A 19,584-nucleotide genomic window follows, 5' to 3' on the forward strand; every position below is an offset into this window, starting at 1 on the left:
CACCCCGCAAATATTTACCATTTGTTTTCATGTACTTATTCACGCACTCGGTTAAACACAACAAATCTCACAAGTAGCGACATCTATTAGCGTGAGGCAGGCAAGTGAAAGCACATGAAGCATCATTAGCGTGACTGTTTACTATTAGGATTCATCATGACTTTACTATTAGGATTCACCATGACTGTTTACTATTGGAATTCACCGTGACTGTTTACTATTAGGATTCACCGTGACTGTTTACTATTAGAATTTAGCGTGACTGTTTACTACTAGGATTCACCGTGAGTGTTTGCTATTAGGATTTAGCGTGAATGTTTACTAATAGGACTGAGCGTGACTGTTTACTATTACGATTTAGCGTAACTGTTTCCTATTAGGATTTAGCGTGACTGTTTACTATTAGGATTCGCCGTGACTGTTGACAATTAGAATTTAGCGTGACTGTTTACTATTAGGATTTACCTTGATTGTTTACTATTAGGATTTATCTTGACTGTTTCTATTAGGATTTAGCGTGACTGTTTACTATTAGAATTCGCCGTGACTGTAGAATTTACTGTGACAATTTACTATTAGGATTCGTCGTGACTGTTTACCATTAGGATTTAGCTTGACTGTTTATTATTAGGATTTAGCGTGACTGTTTACTATTAGGATTTAGCGTGAATGTTTACTATTAGGATTCACCGTGAATGTTTACTATTAGGATTCACTGTTACTGTTTACTATTAGGATTCACCGTGACTGTTTACTATTAGGATTCACCGTTACTGTTTATTATTAGGATTCACCGTTACTGTTTATTATTAGGATTCACCGTGACTGTTTACTATTAGGATTTAGCTTGACTGTTTACTATTAGGATTTAGAGTGACTGTTTACTATTAGGATTTAGCTTGACTGTTTACTATTAGGATTTAGAGTGACTGTTTACTATTAGGATTTAGAGTGACTGTTTATTATTAGGATTCACCGTGACTGTTTACTATTAGGATGCGCCGTGACTGTTTACTATTAGGATACGCCGTGACTGTTTACTATTAGGATTTAGTGTGACTGTTTACTACTAGAGTTTAGCATGACTATTTACTATTAGGATTCACCGTGACTGTTTACTATTACGATTTAGCATGACTGCTTACAATTAGGATTCACCGTGACTATTTACTATGAGGATTTAGCTTGACTGTTTACTATTAGGGTTTACCGTGACCGTTTACTTAGCATTTAGCTTGACTGTTTACTATTAGGATTCACCGTCATTGTTTACTATTAGGAGTTAGTGTGACTGTTTACTATTAGGATTTAGCATGACTGTTTACTATTAGGATTTAGCGTGACTGTTTACTATTAGGATTTAGTTTGACTGCTATTAGGGTTTTGCGTGACTGCTTACTATTAGAATTTAGCATGACACAGTGGTACATTTGTCGTTCAATATAGGTAGTTCTCTCTGTGCTCCTTGTCTTTTTACAACCAACTTTACAAATCTCTTAAGCATGGTTGTATAACATTCAAGGATAGCATGAAGCACACACTGACGTGTTTGCTTTTCAGAATTAGGATTTTTCATATATTTATCACAACTTACATATGGGCGGGGGAAGAGTCGGGTTCGATTCTCGGCAGGAGCTCATGTGGTTCGGATCGACGTTTCATAAAGCCTCGTTACTCAAAAGGCTGATAAACTGAAATCAAATCGAAACAAAGCAACTTACGTATGTATAGAATGTCATGAAGGAAATTAGATATGCCCATATGTCATTTTGTTCTTTCCAAAGTGCAGTCAAAAATATTCGAAATATTTCAGGTTAACGTCCCACGATTATGCCCTTTTAGGCTAAGGGAGACGGATGATTAGCAAATGAGTGATGATGCAAGAATTAGTGGAATGAGGAAGTGGGAGGAAACGGGAGTACCCCGAGAAAACCCACAAACACGAAGTTTCTCACCACAAAGTTACTTGGCCGCATTCCACATTTTCATTCCACCGATTCATCCATCATCATTCACAAGCCTTAGTTATCCGTCTGCTTTAGCCTAAAGGGCATAAACGTAGGAAGTTAAACTGAAAGATTGGAAAAATGAAATCTTTAACTTTTATGTCCCATGGTTTTGCCGGTTAGGCTAAAGGAGATAGTGATGATGGGAGATGAGTGAAATGGTGGAATGAAGAAAGTGGAAGAACCCTGAGAAAACCCACGAGCGCGGTGTTTGTCCACCACAAAGTCTACACGGCTCGAGCTGGGATCAAACCAGGAACCCCAAGCACCGGAGGTGAACGCTCTACCACTGAGCCACCGCCCCCCCAACTGAAACATTGAATTCCATGTTATGTTGCAAGAATCTACATAATACGTTCATCCATCACCAGGACAAATCTTTTCAAAAATATAATATGATCCTCTAGCCCAAGGTTTCTCAACCTGGGGGTCTCAAGATGGTTTCACGGGGGTCTCGAGATGATTTCATGGGGGTCGCGGAGATAAATGGAAGAGATAAATATAATTACAATCTAATACCGGAAAATATTTTTAAATATTATTTTGGATGTTGTTCTGATAGGCATTTTTATTTTTTATTTTTATACATACTGTTAAGAACAACAAAAAATAGGTCTACTTAACATTTTCAGCAGGTGCAGAGTTGTTTAAGAATCAATTTAAATCAAAGAGGTACAATACGAAACTAATGAGAAATGCATATTGAAATACCAGAAAATACAAATGCAACAAAACTTGCAGATTGAAATATAATTAAAATTGAGAGCTAATGAGATACTTGAGCATGGTGCAATTTTACTAGTACGGCAATATCCGGTTCAATCTTCGTGATGCCCATTATCAAGTCATTTCCAACTAATACGCGATTTCTTGTCTTTGTTTTATTGCTTACCATGGAAGAAAAACAATTTTCGCACAGGTACGATGTTAGCAAATGGAATTATTACTTTTAAAGCAGCAGATACCAGACTAGAATATTCTTGTCTCCTCTGCACTCAGAACCTACCCAAGTCCTCGTTACAGAAAACCAATTGCAAGCACTTGTCGCACGATATTTCTATTAATTGGTCAAGAAGTTATTTGCTTAGATCAGCTACTTTGATGGCCTCTTCAATGAAGGAGTTTAATATCCATTTTGAACCAGCACTTTCATCACAGGGAATACATTACTCTTACTGTATCCACTATATATACAACAAATGGATTCTACTGTTATAGAAATAAATGGATATCGTGAGATCTTCGCAATAGGTATAATAAAAATCCCACACAAGCTTATTACAAACCAGAAATTATATGGGGGTCGCTGGCAAGAGGATGTGATAAAATGGGGGTCGTAATACGAATTAGGTTGAGAACCACTACTCTAAAGCCTTCAGTTATGAAGTCCCACAGCACAACCAAAATATATACTAAAATACAAAATATCAAAGAAATTATACTTCTAAACAGACAACACATCTGTGTTCAGAAAATAAAGTGAAAAATATTATTGAGAGAAATTAACTCTTGTTGGAACACGTCGTCGAGGTGTAAAATTAAGTGATCGTTTCAGCGAACGGAAAAAGTTATTTTTATCTCCTTTGTTGATGCTCCCCAGTAATTAGTTACATCTCCCATTTTTAGCGGTCCTACAGTAGTGGTTTGACTGTAGTCAAGAGTTCCATTAATTATAAAGCAAAGAGAAACAAAAAAGGGAAGAGTTGTAATTAGTAGAAACGTGGAGAGGTGTGTGTGTGTGTGTGTGGTTATTATATTGAAGAAACCGTAAATTCTAGCAAGATAACTTGATGCTACAAAGGTAAACATTGTCATTGAGAGTGAGACTCCATTAAAATCGAGATCTAAGAAGAATTTTAGATCAGGGTTTCTCAACTTGGGGGTCACGAGAGAGTTTCATGGAGGTCGCAAAGATAAGCGGAAGAGATAAATATAATTAGAATCTAATACCAGAAAATATTTTTAAATATTGTTTTGAATTTTGTTCTGATAGGCATATTTTTGTTTTTATACATACTATTAAGAACAACAAAATATAGGTCTACTAAACTAGGTTTATAGGTTATTTAAAAATATGCAAATAAAACAAGTGAGAATTTATTATTTTTTCAGTGCTGTGATGTTGAGATAATCATAGAATCAAAACATTAGTCGACAATAAAAGTGATTGATTGTGTTTAAGATCCTTTGTTGTTTTTTGCAGAATTGTACACGTATATGTTTCAACGAATAGTGTTTTTTTTTTTTTTCAACAAGCTGGCTACAATGAAGGTAGATTTTCGTGTGGAATTTTATTTGTTTCCTAAATTTTAAGTGTAAACAAGTTGTTTTTAACAGTTTTTGGTGGTACTGAACACATACACAACAATGTACCAAATTCACAACAATACGAAGTAACTCAAAGTTGCAGCCTATCGAAAATTAAAATAGTGAATAACTTTTTTAACAACCGTCCAAGTTTTTTAAAAACCAAAATTAGAAATCACTTTGATTTTTTATTATATGCCCAGAATTAAGGGAGTTATAAAGTTTTAAAATGTTCAAACGGCTTTAGTTTTGAATTAGTCTGACAGAACGGATTCGATATTTGTAATATAAATAAACTGATCAAACTTGGTTTTAATCTAGTCGATATTAGGAAAGTTACTGTATCCACTCTACACAGAGAAAAATTCGTTCTCCGGACAGCGGTATATTGTACAAATATACGGAATTCCCTTGCTTACTATAGAAATCAGTACGGAACATACGTTATCCGTATGCTACATAGGCACTGCCCTTAGATGTTACATCATGCCGTTGAAGGATGTCTAACATCTAACAGTCTTCCTTATATTACATACATATATGTATGTTACCTTCGTCAGCTATATGTTATATACGTCCATTTGTATGTGATATCCTGACCGCCTATATTGTTTCATACGGAAAGTACGTATAGATGGAACAATTATACAGAAAGTATTATAAAACATGCGTTTTCAGTTATACGTCTGCTGTACGTTAAGTCCAAAAACTACAGGGATTACGCATGCAATCTATCTTTTTAAGTACGCCATATACTATTTTTTTCTTAGTGTATACATGAAATGGATTTTACTCTTATAGAAATAGATGAATATCGTAAGATCTCCGCAATAGGTAGATATATTAAAAATCTCACACAAGTTTATTACAAACAATAAATTATAAGGGAGATCGCTTGGACGAGGATGTGATAAAATGGAGGTCGTGACAGGAATAAGGTTGAGAACCACTGTAAATCAAAATTCGAGCATTAATCTGTTTATTTATTGACATCTGAGGTACTATATTTTAAATTTCCCTTGAGCAGGTAGTAGCTAGAGCAATTTGGCATGAGATTTGGTTTTCCTACAATCTTTTTAATATAAAAAAATTTGTTATACCTATTCAATATAAAACAAAGTTACTGTAAGTGTGGTCCTAAGACCAATACAAAGTTTACTATGTAGTTTGGATAAAATAGGAGTCCCTAAGCCCAGACAGCCAAGGTAAGGGTTCCCACAAAGCTCTAGGCAAGCTAAATAGATGAGGTTTAAGAATATTTAGTACTCCCGGCAAGCAAAGAGAAGTTGGTGTCCCGCATAGCTTTCAGCAAGCTAGATGGTTGCGATTAGAATGTTTTTAGAGATCCAGGCAAGCTAAGGGAGGGAATTTGACTAGCCGAAACTGTTGATGGTGTTACATGGTGTTTTATACCTTATATCCTATACCAGTCATTTGCAACAGTCAGCCCACTGTATCCTTTCATCCGGCCCGCCTGGCAACCTATTGAAAATATACTTCTCACATAATCTTACTGCATTGAAAATATTTCCTGGACACTGATGTCCACCTTGGAAAATATCATCTTCATTGTAACATACAGTTTACCACGGAAGACAGAGATTTGTTCAGTATATGAAGTATGAAATTCCCCAGTAAAATGATAAATGAATATATTTTTCGGCTTTTTTTTAGTAAATAAGTATTTTGGCTACCGTTATAACAGTTTTTGTGTTCCTATGTTAGTGTTCTCCATTAAATATGGCCATTCGATTGTTATGAAAATGTTACACATTGTCTCATACGGCCTCCGATGCTAGTAGGTCTTCTGTGATTAGCAAACCCCCTGTTCCAACTTGCACATACCTGCCTGTACAATATACCAAGCCTGACTTTAGTTGATGTGGACATATCTCACTAACAGTTTTGTGAAAATTTCGAACATTTAATTTTGTTTCTATACCACTATCTTTTTGTAATCTTATTTTCTTCTAAAGCCATATTCAGGAACAATTTGTTAATATGTTAAGTGCAGCGGGGAATTTTGTGAATTTCATCATCAGGCCATTAATGTTTTCGCCTTAAAATATTTGTTTTTAATAATAAAAAAAATAAGAAAATTTAAAAAAATGCTGCCGGTATATTACTGGCTGTCAGCAGGAAACCATTCCTTGAGGCCATATCGGTCTATTCTGATGACAAAGACTCACCACGATCGGACCGACGGCCTCCTAAGGAACCAACAACAAAGGGTAGACAAAAAGGTTTCATGGAACCTACGCAGCCTCTACAGAAAATTTACTAAGTTTATGGGATCTATGCGGTGCTTACCATGTTGCGAGATCTTTACGGTACTTATTACAGATCCGTATTCTGGTGTTTAAGCTACCCTAAACTGATTTTAACAGAACACTTACCAACATCGATAAATCGAGAAGTTTGGTTTAAATGAACATTTAATGGTCACAGGTCACCATGAACTGGGCACACAGAAAATGGCGAAAATACGTAGTCAACTGGTGACGTCACGCCTCAAGTTTGATAATGCCCAGGGGTGCACCGAACTGGGGTAGTCCTCCACGTCCGAACCCCTCCCCTACAAACTTCCTAATCAACATACATTTGCACATTGTCTCAATAAAAACTATAATTGTTTAATAGGGAGATGATTGATACAGTATGAAAATTTGATCTTACACTTCATCTGTACTTTTTTTTTATGTAAAAACAATCTAGTTCTATATTTTTTCTGAAAATATAGGTGAAAGTATTTTACAATTACTTATCGTCTTTTCGGTCGCAGAATAATATCCGTTCAATACTACATACGAAGTGGTTTGTAGCATTGGGCTTCCCCGGCCCCAAAAGCTTAGACACGTCCCAACGGAAATTTCTGGGTACGCGCCCGATAATGCTATCCTTTATCTTCTAATATTGTGGTCCTCGATTCCACCATGTGACGTCATAACAGTTAGCCAACAGAATTGTAATCTTCTAACAGAACTGATACTTCATCTACTTACTGTACAGTACACCTGGCTTTATTATGACGATTGTTTGAACACAAACATATATTTCTTTCTACACACTTCACATTCACCGTCACGTTTTTAATTCTTTTCTTCTTTCACATGAGATTAAGTCAAACTCATTAGTATAAACAGGAAAAAAAATCTAAACTGTGCAATGCATTTAATGGGCCGTAAAATATGAAAAGAAAAAGTAATGGATAACAATCCAGAATCGAATTTCTATTGTTACAAAAAAAAAATACCATCAATTATCGAAATGACGTCATAATGCTCTCCTTGAAACAATATGCAAGCAATGATCACATCGGCACTTAAACTATTCGATTATTAGCAATTAGTAAGTTTTTCACTGAAGAAACTACCACATTTTTTATAAAATGGCGGAAAGTGTTTCAGAGACAGTGTCTTGAGAATCGAACGAAACGTTAAGCGATTTCCGCGAAATCAGGATGGATAAATTACGGAAAGCATTTAATCACATTTTAATCAATAATTAATTTTCCTTCCTTTCTTTACATTTTTTTGTGTGTGTACAGAGATTAGTCTCCCAACTACTTACTTTCTGATGAGCAATTAACGACTATAACACATTCCATTGTTAACAAGATTGTATATAGTTATTGCTTACTAATTTCCTTAAGGGGCAGGTTACTAAAACTCATACAAAAGCTAATCACTTTTCTTTTTCCCGTTTTTCGTAAGTAAAAAGAGATAATGAAATGTAACTTACCACAATAATAGATAATGTTATTCTACACATGAAAATATGAATCAAAAGAACATTCAGTGTTGCCATCCACAGAAATTACAGTGTTACCAGAATATGAATTACCCCATAAAAAATCTAGGTTAACCCTTAGTTGGTAACATCCAAAAAATAAGCTATAACAGTAACATCCGCCTGAGAGACGGACACGCACAATTGGGAGGCTTAAAGCCAAAGTGGTGTAAGTAAGTTTTCAATAAGGTTTTGTTACACCCAGAGAATTGATTCTACGTAACAAAATTAATAAAATGGATAAGAAACACATCGTAGTTCACTTGTAAATGTACCCATGAGTTCAATGCAACATGCTTCGCCGCTGAGAATTAATTTCTAAATATATACCTTGTAGAGTTTTATCAACACGTATATGCATCCGAATATAATATGCCGTTTGGCAATTACAAATGAACTTATTGAAATCATTGGACACTTCTGCTGGAGGATTCTCTCTATTCCTTCGTTCACGAATAGATGAATCATCAAACCAAAATTTCATACCTTTTGAGACATGGTTGCATGAAAAGCATGAAGTCCAGTGCAGTCAGTTGATAAAAGCGACACCAAGCTCTCACGCCCCGACTTGAAAATGGATCACAAACTCATCAAACCAACAAGCCCTTCAATTTTAGTCATATCAGTATTCTTATAACTTGAGAAGGAGTTATGTAACTTTCTTCTCATCACTTCCATTGTACACTAATGCAGTTCACAGTTTCGTTCAAAGTGTCATCAGTAAGGGATAAATGCCAGATGTCCTCTGGATTTGGAAAATTCTATAACTAATTCGCGGGTCCTACCCATGATGACAATTTATTTTTTTATCACGTTTTACTTAGGTGTTTTATTACCCAAATTTGGCTTCTTGTAACTCTATCTGATTGAACTTTTTTTTTTTTTTTTTTTTTTTTTGCAATAAACACTATCAGTTTCTGTTGTACTTTCGTATTATTCTGATCACTTTTCTGTTCATTGCTGTATCCCTTATCAGATATGTTATTGGCATCATTAAAATTTATTTCTGGATTGCTTTTATGAACTTTTGAAGAAATGATCTTGTTCAGGAACATACGAGTCATCGGATCCGTAATCATAATCAGTTTCTGATCTATAGCCATCTCTAACTGTTCTATAGCCATTTGTGGTATAGCCTTACTCCTTTGTGGTATACCTTTGCTATTTGACATCTTAAAATATTCAATTTTCGAAACGAAAGAAACAACCAAATATTAATAGTTGTCAGTATAAAGTAATATCCGTCCCTTAGACGGATAAAATATATTTCCTTTACAGTAATATCCGCTTGCGAGACGGGGTGCAATAACTTTATACACTTCGAAGTTTGCAACAATGAGCTAGACACGCAACCACCTGCTGAAAACTGCACAGTCAACCCACAACTGAAGCATAGGTGAAGTATCAGATCATACCTCCAATATAAGTACCAACTCTGAACAAAAAAGTATCGTACATCCGCCTGGGAGACGGATATTACCGACTAAGGGTTAAGGCAGCGACCAGAAAAATGAACTCAACGGTAATTGAGGACTTATAATATTGTCTTGGTTCCTTGTTAACTACTTTTTAGGTATTATTTGTATTTATTTTTTGAATAAACAGAAAGTTCTTACAATTACTCTTATATTATTAAAATTATAAATAATATTTAAAAAGTAGTTATCAAAGATCCAAGACAACATGATAAATGTCCAATTACCGTTGAGTTCATTTTTCTAATGGCTGCCTTAACCTAAAGTTTTGAATAATTCATATTCAGGCCACACTGTAATTTCTATGGATGGCAACACTGAAAGTTCCTCCAATTCGTGTTTTCGGATGTAAAATAACATCTATTATTGTGGTAAGTTAAATTTCATCATCTCTTTTTCACTTATTTTATTTTATTTATTTATTTATTTTATTTATTTAACAATCACCAGATACAGCTCAGAGACCATTTTACACTGGATATCCAACAACAACAATAACAATGGAAAGGATTTGGGAAGGTATCGGCCAGGGCCTGTTTAGTAGGTACCATCCCGACATTTGCCTGGTAGGACTGCAGCCTACCCTGGAAAACCTCAGTCAGGATGGTCGGCAGCGGGATTTATGGAAAATGGTCAAAAGAAACATGGTTAGCTTTTGTATCATTTTTAGTAGTTTGCCTCCTTACGTTTCATTTTGGTAAAATTTATGATACTAAAATTAGTAACAGCAGAAAGCAATTACCATTTTACTTTGGACATAATTTTGCTTCTTCCAATTTTCATTCTGCTGTTTACGTTGTTACCGCAGGAGGTTGTTTCAAGAGTTCACAATGTCATTCCCCTTCCTCTTGGAGCAATTCTTGTATGACACGTGTTAACAGACATAATGTTGTCATAAATGACATTTATACAGAAAGTATTATGTATTTTTCTTTTTCACGACTTCTTCAGTTCTTAGTGTTTGGAAAGTGCTTTCATTTTTATTTATTTTTCTTGACAGGTGATACGATCGAGACCAGCGGCGCAAATATGCACTTTCAACATGGGGAGGAACGGGTAAAAGCGATCCCATATATATATATATTTTTAAAGCGAAATGCTGTGGAGGATCAGGGAAGCAGAGTTGTCTTCAACATTAGGAGGCGGGCAGATTTGGAGCATATCCTGGGAGATATCAATTTCATCTCACTTTTCTTTGTGGCAATCGGACCATTGGTCGAAGTGAGACGGTATGCGGTGGTACGCCATACCGCCTCTGGGTTTTCTGTGATCAAGGCATACCGCCTCTGGGTTTTCAGTGATCAAGACATGCTGTCACGAGAGAGTAAATTTCTTATGTAGAAATAATTACTAAGCTGACAACATCGACATTTTTGTTATCTTTTTCCTACCTTTTGTTCTTAAAATGAAGTGTATTCAAAGAAGTTCATCTAGATTATATTTTGATATGCCATATTGAATTGTTTATTTCGTATATGTGTGTGTGTGTCTTCTTCTCTTAATTCATATAAATGTCATGTTTTGATCATGAGCGGATTTAGGGGTTGTCTGCTGTGGAAGCGATTCTTCCGGGGGTTTGGAATACCCCTCAATCGAATGGGGAGTCCGCGAGCTTTTCCGCAAGAAATTATTAATACAAAAATTCGATTTTTGAACATTTTCGTGTATAGTTCTCTATAATTCAACATCATGTGAAGCATCAGCAGAATTCGGTACGATTCGTGGAGCTACCTTCCGAACGCACCAACAATGTTGCCAAACTGAGAAGACATGGCGAAGGAGCAACAGGAAAACAGTATTTTAAAAATACTATAACACGAACACTAACAATTATTCAAATTAAAGGGTAACAATAATATTAATACAAATATAAAACAACGACTACAACAATAACAATAAAACGAAACTTAGCGGCAATCCGACAACACTGCACTCTCAGTAGATGTTCTCCGTTTAACACGAGAGACGACACTGGCAAAGTTTCATGGATGGGAGTTGACGATTTTACAAGCTTCACGACCCGTTGCGATCACTATAGTAATGATTAATTTTTGTATTTTAAGCGCTTTATTATTATTATTATTTTTATTATTATTATTATTATTATTATTATTATTATTATTATTATTATTATTATTATTATTATTATTATTATTATTATTATTATTATTATTATATGCTTTTTAGTGCTTCCTTGAAGTTGGTTAATATTGTTTTCTGTCAAGTTTTTTTTTTAAGATAAAAATAAAGAAAAATAAAAATAACTTCACCTGTAAACATGTTTCCGCAACTTTTTTGGTCGGAAGACTCAAGAAAGCATTTGCGATCATAAAAATTGGACCAAGGACTACAGGTCCTGTGCTTCGTGATCCCTGCGCCCCCCCCCCGGGCCCTTGGCGATCGTCAAGTAGCTAACGTGGCCAGTCCGGCACTGGGCTAAGGGAGACAATGATTATAGCAAATGAATGATGATAATGGAAGAAATGGTAGAATGAGAAAGTAGGCGGAAACAGTAGTACTCCGAGAAAACCCACGAGCACGATGTTGTCAACCACAAACTTATTTTGTCTGAGGATCAAACCAAGGACCCTGCGCACCAGAGGTAAGCACTCTACCACTAAGCCACCGTGGCCCCGATTAATCAAAGAATTGGACGGGAGAATCCTGAGAAAACGCAAGAAGCACGATGTTGTCCACCTAAACTCGCATGGACTGGGGTGGAAATAGGGACCACTTACACCAGAGAAGAACGCACTAGATCATCATTGTAATCCGGAAACCTCATCTCTTGTTCCCCTAAACGACGCCCTTGTTCCACAACAGGAAAAGTGAAATTTCCTTACCGAAAAGAAGGAAATAAAGATGTTAACAAAAGCATGATACAACCACCCCGCCCACAAACAAACCAATCACACAACAATCAATATATATTATATTATGTTTTACAATGGTTCCTTTTAGTACTATTCCATTTGAACAGCTGGAGTAGACGCAAAAGGAAATAAAACAACACTCCTTGAGCTATTTTAACTTTCTATTACATGCAAATATAATTTTTTCACCTCTTTATTGTTTTATGCTCACTGATTTTTTTTTTTTTTTTAAAGACGGTTCTGTAGATACAAAGGAGAGAAAAGAAATATATATACAGTTGTGTAAGTATGTGTTGTTAAGTGCGTGTATATACAATAGAGTTAAAACATCCATTTCAGTGTCCGATATTCATAAGTTATATACGTGAGAAGAAACACATTAAATGTAACATTCTAACACTTGGAGTTCTCACATCTGTAAAATACCTTCTTATGCTTTTATTATTAGTTTCTCAACATTTACGTTCTAAAACTGGGTACTTTTTTTTTCTTTATGCCCTCTGGACACGAGATTACTTTTTTTTTTAAATATTTATTTTGTGATTTGGCAACTAGTATGAGAAACTGTTGAGAACTCAGCTGTTTGCCTCGTCTCTGAAACGATTCTAGTGTATGAAAAATAGGACGAGTCGAAGCTCCCAGGACATGCTTTTGTGATATAGAGATATTTGACAGTGGGTAACCTTGGTAAAATGAGATCAGATCTCAACTAACATTATAAACTGAAAAATCTAATAATAATAATAATAATAATAATAATAATAATAATAATAATAATAATAATAATAATAATAATAATAATAATAATAATAATAATAATAATAATAAAGGTTGCATGCTGCAAAAGGTGTACTAAGAACTCAGTTATGTCAATTTAAAGTTTAACTACTCGTAGAAGTGTAGCAAAGGAGTCCCCGGATTCATCTGCCCTAAGGTATACGTTAAGTAATTTAACTATAACGTTACTTTATACCAAACTACTGTCCTTTTGCACTGCTCATATAGAATTCGTCTGAGCTCGAAAGCTCTCTCGTGGCAAAGCGGTTAGCATATGTGCCTTTTGAGTTTGAGACCCAGGTTCGATTCCCGGCGAGAGCTCATGTGGTTCGGATTCCACGTTAACCTGTAAGGTTCGGATTCCACCTGTCTCATATATTATCGCTGCTAGAAGGGACGCTAAACTAAAAAAAAATCAAATAAAAAAAATAGTCTGAGCTCGAAGTTTCGGGACAAAGTTCGAACATCTCTTATGAGCATCTTAGTGAAGCACGGCAACCCAGTTTAATAGCTGAAACGTGTGTTTAACTAACTCTATGGCCTATGAAACCTAGAGGCTTAATGCCATTTCAGAAAAATTCTCCATTGACTTCTATCCTTAGCCAACTGGATCCATCTCTCCTTTGTATTTATATTTCTGCGAGGTCCATCTTAATATTGTCCTCCCATCTGCGCCTAGGTCTTCCTACTGGTCTTTTTTCTGATTGAACTTTTAGTTAAAGCTTCGAAAACGTTCCTACTTTCTTTCATTCTGGCTAGACGACTTGCCTACCTGAGCTTTCAAGACTCGATGACCCTAACTACGTTTGGTAAACAGTATAAATTAAGCAGTTCCTCGTTATGAAGTTTCCATTATTTCCCATTCCTGTTCCTCTTGGGCATGAATATTCGCCTCAGGATTATATTGTCAAATGCTTTCAGCCTGCATTCTTCCCTTGCAGTAAGTGACCATGTTTCGCAACCATACGTACAGTACAATAGGTATTTTTATATTTTTTAAGCTTCAATAATTATAGAATATTCAATATTATTTACTATAACATATTCAATATTTTAAGCGTTTGCTTGATTATTTTAAATAAAAGGTTCAAACATTAAACTTCAAGTCTCTAACGTTAATTAATTCTGATCCGAGATCGGCCATTTTATTATAATAATTGTAATCCCATCCCGTTTCTCCTGTCAACTCCATTTTCTTCCGTTCTATGCTAAATAACAAGACATGCTGAAGCAAGTGTCTAACTATTTTAAATCTGAAGTCTATATTTCATATGTAATCCTCTAACTTTCAGAGATTAGGAGATATGGACATTTTAATATAACAATTGCAACTCACATTTCTCCCCCCTTTTCCGTCGAATTTCCACAAATTCTTCCTTAGCAGTACCTGACGTCACAAATCTATGAATTGTCCAAATTTCAAGTTTCTAGCTTAAGGGGCTTGACCTGGGCTTTTATCAGTTAGTCAGGACTTCATTTTCATACATAGAGATTATAATTATTATGTATAATCGTCACAAGTATTTTACTTCACTGACAGATCACTGGAGTCCCAAGTTCCCTCTCCCTAGGTCTAGCTGTTAATCCAGTAATCCTGGATTCGTTTCCTGGTAGGAGAACTTTCATCAGCTTATGGCGGTTCCAATTCCACCTTAAAACTGTAGGTCCATATCTCGTCAAATAAGTGTAGGATAATAGTGCTGATCTGTCGGAAGCGTTTGGTTTTCGCAAAGCGGAAACCCTTGAAGGTTCCAATCCCTCTGCAGACCAAGGTCGATCTTTAATTGTCGTCAAAGTTTCTGTGTTCGTATCCCTGTCGCAATGGATAAATTACAAAAGAGAAGATAACCAAAAGTAGAAAAAGAAGACAACCAAAAGTAGAAAAAGAAAAACATAACCAAAAGTAGAAAAGAGAAGAATATAACCAAAGGTGGAAAAGAGAATGTAATCAAAAGTAGAAAAGAGGAGATAACCAAAAGTAGAAAAAGAAAAAGGTAACCAAAAGATGAAAAAGAACAAGATAACCAAAAGTAAAATAAGAGATGGCCAAAAGTAGAAAAGAGAAGATAACCAAAAGTAGAAAAGGAAAAAAAGATAACCAAAAGTAGAAAAAGAAAAAAAAGATAACCAAAAGTAGAAAAAATAACCAAAGATAGAAAAGAATATAACCAAAAGTAGAAAAGAGAAAATAACCAAAAGTAGAAAAGGGAAGAATATAACCAAAGAGACAAGGGTCCTGGTTGGTGCGAATTAAAAGAATAAAAAGTAATCAGCGTCTTTGCTTCGCAATGGCGAAAATTATTGGGGGTCTGGGGGGAAGGTAATTTACTTGAAAATTTGTCCTCAGTTATTGGCCCATTTTCAAAATAAGTCATGCTGCTACTTACTGAAACATTAAAAATAACGTAATGCACATCGATAAAATTTTGTCCTATCTAACATGCAAATCTATTTTTTAATGCAGATACAGGGTCACGTTGGCTCAGTGGTAGAGCGCCTACCTCTGGTGCGTGGGGTTCCTGGCTCGATCCCTGGTGGACAATATCGTTCCCTGGGTTTTCTCGGATTACTCCTGTTTCCTCCCACATTCTCATTCCACCATTTTTCCATCATCATTCCCTTACCTTATACATACGTCTCCCTTAGCCTAAAACGCATAGTGAAGGGAAGTTAAAGTCAAAGTTTTTATTTAATTTCAAAGATATCGGAAATTACGGATTTCTACCATTTTCGGTTGCAGTAGAGCAACAACTGTGAATATATATATAACTCTAAATTCATCACACTCACTTCAAAAAAACATTTCTCACCGTTTGTTATAGTTTTCTATCTGATACCTGACGACAAACGGACGCACGGACAGATAGGTAAGGGCATAGGGTTTCTACAAGTATCATGCGTAACATAGTTTAGATATCTAAAAAGACAAGTAGCAATGTCACATGTACACCACGTGAAGGAGTTTGGTTTTATGGCGTGATATTTTTCTCAATTCACATTGAAACCGGAAGTTGTAATAGTAGATTTATATCACTCTCTGTTTTAATAGAGAGATTAGAGTGAAAATGGAATAAGTTCTTGGGACGTTTAATTGATTGCAGAAAAATACTTCTCGCTATCTATTACCGTTTTTATTCTATCCTAATCAAAACCGGAAGTGGTTGATTTATGCCACTTCCGGTTTGAATAGACGGTTAAAAGGAAAAATTTGTGCCTCTTCTTAGAAAGCTAAATCGATTCAAAAAGCACTTCTTGGTATCTCTTGTCGTTATTGGTCTATACAGATCAATATTGAAACCGGAAGTTGTAGTGGATTTATATCAGTTCCGGTTTTACTAGACAGTTAATGGTGGTGAAATGTAATCTTGGGATGCGAAATCGATTTCAGGAAACCGCTTCTCGCTATACATTACCGTTTTTACTCTATAGAGATCAATCTTAAAACCGGAAAATGTTTGTTGCTACCACTTCCGGTTTGAATATTACGACCATCAACATACTTGGTCTCCAACTTTTGATTCCGTACATCGTAGCCGAAATTTATGACAATTCAAAAAAAGTTGTCTTTCATTTTAACGTCCTACGTTTATGCCCGTTAGGCTAAGAGAGACAAGTGAATGATGATGGAAGAATCGGCGGAATGAGAGTGTGGGAGAACCTCGAGAAAAATCACGCGGAGAACGTGGCTGTCCACCACGAAATAGAAGTAGAGAACCCACGCAGCAGAGATAAGTACTCTGCCACTGGGCTACCGTGCCCTCCTGATAGTAATCCATCTAATGGTTCTTGAGGAGATATTTTGTCTCCTGAACGGATACACAGACAAATGGACGGACAAATATCGAAACTACACCACTTAGCATGACAGCCCTTTATGGGTCTGAACCGTTCCAATGCCATCTGTCAGCAACCGGCTAAACTACGTGGAAACTAGCATCGAATACGTGGCCAGCGCGCTACGTCGCCTTGTCTCTAACAAACATAGACAGACAAGTATACAGGGTGTTTCAAAACAACACCTACAAAGTTTGGGAGGTGATTCCTGACTCCAAGATAAGACAAAAGGTATAGACCAACCTAGGTGCACAAGTGCTTCCTTTCGGATTTATAGGCTGCCGAAAACATTAAAAAAAAAAAAAAACTAAAAGTCCATAGCTCTAATACTATAGGACCTACCGTAGTCGGGTCAAGATTTCACTTAGGAACTAGTATGTGCTCTACCCAAATACCCATGCTTCAGAGTCCTGCGGTACTTCCGCAACAACTTTTATAGAGGTAGTTGGTTAGTATTTCAAGTGCTGCGTGAGTATCTTAGGATTCTGAAACATGTATTTTTGGATAGAGCACATTTTCCACGATAAAATCTTTCCTCACAGAGGGCTGGAGAGAGTTCCCATTGAATAATCGTAGACGGTGTTTTATATTAGCGGTAATTTTACTTAGCCGTGGCCTGATCATTATTAAAATATCTGAATTAACATTATTAAAAAATCATTTACCAACATAATCTGAATTCTTTGAATTTTGTTGATTTGTCGTCCCGGCGCCCGGGGCAATTGTCCCGGTCGCCCTACCCACGCGACGGCCCTGTATTGAACCTGTCTCATTCTGCAGCCGAGAAGGCGATAAGCAATTGTTAATTACTATTAAATATATTTTGAGAAAAAATAATGATAGAACTAATTATTTTTGTAAGAAAAGAAAGAGTACAGATGAGGCCAAAAATCAAATCTTTACCCTACATCAATAATTTATCTGTTAAACAAAATAGTTCTGTTAATCAGGGGCGGATACGAGACGGACTTCCGGGGGGGCGGTGGGTTGTATACTTAGAGCTAGTTTTAAGAGCTCCAAACTCTGGGATGGGTTGTAAAAAAAAGTTTCCTCTTTTGGGGGGGGGGGTAATTGCCCCGATCGCCCCCTGAATCAGCCACTGCTGTTAATAGAGTGTACAAATGTTAGTGGAGTTATGAAATTGCGGGGGTCCGAACCCGGTGTCCCCCCTGTGGATACGCCCATGTGATGAATGCAGGCTCGGTTCTCAGAAACGACATAACTGATCTCATGCTACGTTACTCTAGATTTTAGCTCATAGATAACCGACACTGAAAACGGGTTTCCAATTACAAATAGAATAATCAATTAAAAAAAAAAAAACACTTTTGTATATCATCAAATTAAATGCATATATGACATTAAAAGCTATTTAATTTGCATTATGCAGCAAATAATTATGTGTGTTTTTAAAACAAACTACATTTTTAAGTTAATAAACCAGTAAATAACTGTATAAACGTAAAATAATTAAGCATTACGCTACTTATCTTACCTGCAATGAGCGAATTATTCTGCCGGATCTCGCTTACAGCTGTTTGCAGCAAGAAAAAAAAAAAGTATCCCGTAAAAATAGTAAACTTTCACGTATAAATTGATTTTTTATAAAAGAAACTAAAATTCACATACAACACTGAAAAATTATAAAATTTTAAAACACTAAGAGATATATTACATTTGTTTTATCACTGACACCAAATCAATTTTCCTCTGACCGCACTAATTAATAAATTAATAAATGCCAGCTGTCTGTCATGTTTCGCGTAAGCTGACGGACTGTTTTTATCCTCAACACCTTTCGGTCTTTAGCAAACATGCACTCGCGCCCTCTCGTGAGCGGCAAAAACAACGCAATGAGGCAACACAATACGAAAGGATATTCACTGAACCATGTAGCACTTTGCTCCTAAAGTCGAAATTACTTGCGTAAAGTATGCACATTATGAGCCTTATTGCTTCTCAATACATAGGATCAAAGTGAACTAAAATACCTTTTTTTCCCGTTTCTCTTGCTATACCGCTAACATAGCTCCATGCTCCTTCCTGAATGCTAGTATTGCCATCTGCGAGTGATGTTACGTAATTAGAATATTCAATCTGTTTTTATCATGTTCTATGATATTTTCCAAAGAATTTAGTTGGCAACTGTCATTATTTCTATCAAACTACAGCGTGAATAATTAAACTCTGAAATAATGGAAGCTCAAATCAAATTGAATTATTTAATATGTTTTCTTTGCGGAACAAAGTGGTGCTTCACTTTCGAAAAACCAAACTAATTATTAAATTCATTTAAAATTCTAGCCTTTGTAATATCGTACGCGCTGCAGTATCGGCGCAAGTAAAAACACAGGTCGTGGGATAAGAATATCCCGGGCTCCCTCGTGGCTAAGCGGTAGCGTACGCTCCTTTGACATGGGAGACCCGGGTTCGATTCCCGGCGGGAGCTTATGTGGTTCGAATTCCACGTTAAGCTGTAGGTAAACGTCTCATATAGCCTCGCTGCTGAACGAGATTCTAAAC

At 36.0% G+C, this 19,584-nt stretch overlaps 1 protein-coding gene across 2 annotated transcripts in view; it reads right to left on the reverse strand.

Moving 5' to 3' along the window:
* LOC145685746 (uncharacterized) overlaps positions 1–18,903 on the reverse strand; it is a 172,132-nt gene extending 153,229 nt beyond the window's left edge. For both annotated transcript variants that reach the window (XM_081758245.1, XM_081758243.1), the window contains exon 1: positions 18,557–18,903. The gene's annotated coding sequence lies outside the window, so the exon portion shown is untranslated. The remainder of the gene's footprint in view (positions 1–18,556) is intronic.
* Between the last annotated feature and the right edge of the window lie 681 nt (positions 18,904–19,584).

Source organism: Thermobia domestica, chromosome 5, assembly GCF_964235325.1.
Source record: "Thermobia domestica chromosome 5, izTheDome1.hap1.1, whole genome shotgun sequence".
In the NCBI taxonomy this organism is placed as follows: domain Eukaryota; kingdom Metazoa; phylum Arthropoda; class Insecta; order Zygentoma; family Lepismatidae; genus Thermobia; species Thermobia domestica.